Genomic DNA, 5,364 nt, shown 5'->3' on the forward strand with positions numbered 1-5,364 from the left:
TCTAGTCTTGACTCTAGCCAAGAGAAAAAAGGGTACCCATTGGTCTAGAAGGGGCCTGTTCAGAGAACTGAACAGCCTCAGATCTGAGAATCCATTACTCGAGCTTTATTTCTTCTAACAAGACTGACATCACCTTCACTCTCCTTTGCTTTGAGTTTCCTCAGCATTTGTGTATTTGTATAGCTTGCTAAGACAGTCTAATGCAATCATTTTATATGTTTATGTTTTGTGCAAAAAATATCTTGTATTCCCAAGCTCCTTAAGAGAGTCCAATATTATCTTCCCTCTACTTTTCTTATTTGCTTACTGATGCCTATAATTCCACATCAGAAATTAGAGATGCAACATTTGTTCCAGAGGGCAGATGATGAAATCAACTCCTTTCTTTATGGTATAGATGTTACAGTATTGTAGAGAATAGAATGTTGCCTAATCCATCAGATTCAGTTATCTATTATTTTGTTTAACTTTTTACCTTTAGAAAAGGGAGGACTTGGTACTGGGGGAAGATAAATTGGGAACTATCTTGTCTAAATAGCAAAAGGCATCAATAAAACTTTAATTAATCATGATTGATTTAGAACTTTTGACTTAAGATTTCATTATATAAATATGAAACATAATTATTACTTTATTAATATTACTACCCTAGTAAATGCAAATCCCTTTGACAGATATGACATAATAAGACTTAGTAGTTTTTTACCCCCTTAATATGAAAATATTCATTCATTCATTTGTTCATTCAATAGAATGCAGTTGAGTATCTGGTCTATTCCAGGCACTTTGCTAGGCTGGTATGTATTGTTATGCCTGTTTTCAAAATGTTAGATTTAGGGCAATAGAAAGAAGCCATTGGGAACTGGAGGTTACTCAAGGCATGAGGGACCAGTGAGAAGAGGAATGGGTAGGAGAGAATGTATTATAAAGGGAAGACTAGGAAAAGGTGAAAAACAAATTTCCACAAATCATGACTTTACCTAGGTGATATGCCTATGGTCACTGTCACAGTAACCATATCTACTGATCAGTTTTTGTGTTCTGCATAGCATCTCAACTCCCTATTCTCATCTTGGTATTCCCACTCCTGATGACTATGATTATGATGGTGCCCTCGGTAGTGATAAAGAAATTAGAAGGGAGAATTTGGGTAGAAAGATAAGGAGTTCTGTTTTAGATGTGTAGAGTTTAAGATCCATAGTTCATATGTTTGATAGGTTCTATAGGCAATTGGAGATGTGAGACTGGATGTTAGGAGAGAAATCAAAAGCCAAACAGATCTGAGAATGATTGAATCCATAGGAACTAATAAAATTATGGGATAAAATAGTATTGAAGGAGAAGATAAAAGAATATAGGACAGAGTACTGGGGGGCACTCATAGTTAATGTGGGACTTGGTTGAAGAATTAACAAAAAGAGACAGGGTAGGAATGGTCAAAGCAGTAGGAAAAACCAGGAGAAAACAGTTCCCACAGAACACCTGGAGTAAAAGAGTGATCATCAGTGTCAAAGGCTGCAAAGAAGTCAAAAAAGCTGAAGATTGAGAAAAGGCCAGATTTTCAATTAAGAGAACACTGGTAACTTTGGATGGAGTAGTTCGGATTGAATAATGAAGTTGGAAGCTATATTTCAGGAAGTGAAGAAAATGAGAAGAGATGTGGAAGAAGTATATGCTACTTCTCAAGTGGATAGCCTTTTCAAGGAGTTTAGCCACACACAATAAATGAGGAGAGATACGATACAACAACTATCAGGGATGGACAGATCAAGTGAAGGTTTTTTGAAGCTGAGGAAGACATGAATGAATTTCTAGGTAAGAGGGAAGCAGTCATTAAATAGAAAGAGAGATCGAAGCTAAGTGAGAGACTGTGGATAATAGAAAGGATGATCTGCTGTAGGAGGTGGGTTTTCCTCCCCCTACATAAGAAACAAGTCAATCAATCAATAATCATTTATTAAGTGATGTGTACTATATGACAGGCATTGGTTAAGGCACTGAGGAAGCAAAAATGAGAAATGTCAAAATCAGAAAGGGAGGATGGGAAGTAGAAGGAGGTTGGAGAATGCAGGACAAGATTAGGCATTAGTAGTCCAGTTTGTTTTGAAAATAGACTTCATAAATAGGGTAAAATAGTTTGTATTTGTTTGTATCATCAATAAAGAAACACTGAAGATATTTAAGCAAAGGAACAACATGAATAGATCTGTGCTTTGGGAAGACTCATTTAAAACTGCCAGTTATGGAGGCAGCGACTCCCGAGGACCCGGCCACACGAACCAGAGAGGTGGAAGTTTGAAGAGCTGCACTAAACCAAAATGTCATCTGAAGTGGAGACACCGTCAGATGGAGTGGATGAATCTGAAAAAAAAAACAAACCCCAACTATGGCGCACCTGAATGGGGAAACTATGCAAAACAAACGGACCTTTCTGAGCTTCTAAAGGAAGGAACTAAGGAGTCTCATGACCGTGCTGAGAATACTCAGTTTGTCAAAGATTTCTTGAAAGGCCATATCAAGAAGGATATCTTTAAGCTAGCTACCACTGCACTTTATTTTACATACTCAGCCCTGGAAGAGGAGATGGACTTTAACAAAGACCACCCAGCCTTTGCTCCCTTGTATTTCCCCTTGGAGCTACACCGCAAGAAGGCGCTGACCAAGGACATGGAGTATTTCTTTGGTGAGGACTGGAGGGAGAAAGTGAAGTGCTCAGAGGCCACCCAACGATATGTAGACCGGATCCATTATGTTGGGCACCATGAGAAGGAGCTCCTTGTGGCCCATGCCTACACACGATACATGGGGGACCTCTCTGGGGGCCAGGTCCTGAAGAAGGTGGCCCAGAGGGTACTGAAGCTGCCAAGCTCAGGAGAAGGGACCTAGTTTTATCTGTTTGAGAATGTAGACAATGCCCAGCAGTTCAAGCAGTTTTATCGGGCCAGAATGAATGCCCTGGACCTGGATCTGAATCCCAAGGAGAAAATTGTTGAGGAGGCAAACAGGGCCTTTGAATACAACATGCAGATTTTCATTGAACTGGACAAGGCTGTCTCTTTGCTGGCCAAAGAATCCCAGGATGGAGAGCTCCTAGTACACGATGGGAAAGGAGATGTGCGCAAGTGCCCCTACTATGCTGCTCAACAAGGTAAAGGTGCCCATGAGGGTAGTGCTTGCGCCTTCAGAAATGTCACTGCCGTATTGAGGCAGCTCAACCTTCAACTCATCCTCGCTGCTGTTGTGGCCCTAGCTTCTGGAGTGATGTCCTGGTACTTCATGTGAAGGAGGAGCCTGTGACTCTGATACCCTCAAGGCACAATCCCAGTCAACCCTGCCCCATCCCCACCCTAATCCTATTGACCAAACCACCTCCTTAGGTGACTTTTTTTTAAGCTGGGTTTGAGAAAACAAGCAACCAATAAAACCAGACACTAAAGTCAACAACAAAAAATAAAACTGCCAGTTGTGTGAAGGATTGTAGAAGGGAGAGACTGGAAGTAGGAAGACTAGTTAGAAGGTTATTTCAAATAGTCCGGATGGAAGGAAATGTGGGCCAAATTTAGGATGGTGATGACATGAATAAAGAAAAAGAGACAGAAGATATTCTGTAAAGGCAAAATCAATAGAATTTGAAATAAGATTAAGCTAGGGTTGAGAAAGAAAAGGGTCAAAATTAGCTTTAAGCTCTTTGGCCTAGCTAGAGTGGTGATGTCATCAATAGAAACAGAGAAGCCAGTTGGTGGAAAATATTTAGAGGAAAGAAAATGAATTCATTTTAAAGGCACATTGAATTCATGGTAGTAATATCCAGATGGAGATATCCTGCATATAATTGGAAATATAGGACTTGAGCTCAAGGAAGAGATTAAGGCTGGATATATATAGTTTGGGGAATTATTTTCAAAAAAAGTAATAATTAAAACTTCTCCCCAAGGAGAAGAAGCTAGAGAGAGAGAGAAGAAAGATTAGTACAGATTCTTAAGTGTTAAGGGGAGATGAACTAGCAAAAAAAAAAGTAAAATTGTATACATAAAAGTATACCATACTGAGAATCTGGGGGAAAGAACACAATTTCTTCTCTTGCTCTTCTGCTACCACCAGAGTTAACATCAGCGTCCTCTTGATCTTGAGAGAGAAGTACATATCTACAAGTTATAAGAAAATAAGAAAAAAACACTTTCAGTACTGAATAGTGCTTCTTAATTTTCCCCTATCTTGATTAGATATGATACACCATATAAAAGAACATTTGTAGAGAGTCATGTATACATAAATTTTTATTGTGGCACAGTATAGAGATATCTGAATACATATATGTTTGCTGACTTCCCTTTAGGGGATTGGGGAACTTTATGGATTTGGATCTGAAAGTGGTATCTGGAAAAGAGATAATGATTTATACTTACGTAGCACTTTTCATCCAAAGGTCTCAAAGCATTTTGTAAAGCAAGAGCATTATTATCCCAGATGCAGAAATGCAACCACTGAGAGGTTGAGTGAGTTGCTTGTCATCTCCACCCACAGGATCTTAGGGGTGGTGCTGAGAGTAGAACCCTTGAATTTCTAACTCTGAACTGTGTGCTATAACCACTGACTCATAGCTTCTATCTGATTGAGATTTGGGAATATCAATGACAACCCTATTCTGAAACAGAGACAACAGACTCCATGTTAATTTTTTTAGTACATGCACGTATGTTAGCACAAACACACATGTGTAAACATGTACATAAATGTATATACATATTGCTGAAAATGGATGAATAAAAATTGAATTATGAAGGAAAAGAATCAATATAGTTATTTAATAGAAGAAAAATATCCATGCTATCAGAAAATATCAAAATGTAATGTAAATGATCTGGGACCAGGAGTATGAGTTTTAGTCTACTCTGCTATTAATAGACTGATTGTATATGGAAAAGACTCAACTTCCCTGAGCCTCAGTTTCCTCTTTAAAATGAGGGCATTTGCCAAGATAATTTCTTAAGCTCCTTTTAAATCTAAAATTCAATGTAACTATCTGGTCTTCTGTTCAAAGCATCCTCAGAGGAAATGAACTTAACCCTGCAGAATCTGAGAATGACTCAGAGAGCCTAATTTAGAAAACAGACCATTAAGAGAGAGAAAATTGGTTTACAATTTTTCATTACTTAAAAAAATGAATACCGTTTTGAAAATGTGGGACAATGTTTTGTGTCACAGAGGGTCCAGATAAAAGCCAAACCAAGTATCTTGGAATAAATAGACATATTTTCCCTTTTAGTAACACAGATTGTTGCTGAGCTGGCAGAACTGGTAAGCTAGGACTAGCTCAAACCTTCTTCATGGGGGAGAAACCAGGGAAATGAAAACAGAGGTTCT

At 38.5% G+C, this 5,364-nt stretch overlaps 1 pseudogene; it reads left to right on the forward strand.

Annotated features, from left to right (window-relative positions):
* Positions 1 to 747: 747 nt before the first annotated feature.
* Positions 748 to 3,995, forward strand: LOC141518516 (heme oxygenase 2 pseudogene; annotated as a pseudogene).
* Positions 3,996 to 5,364: the final 1,369 nt, after the last annotated feature.

Source organism: Macrotis lagotis, chromosome 1 (assembly GCF_037893015.1).
Source record: "Macrotis lagotis isolate mMagLag1 chromosome 1, bilby.v1.9.chrom.fasta, whole genome shotgun sequence".
NCBI lineage: Eukaryota > Metazoa > Chordata > Mammalia > Peramelemorphia > Peramelidae > Macrotis > Macrotis lagotis.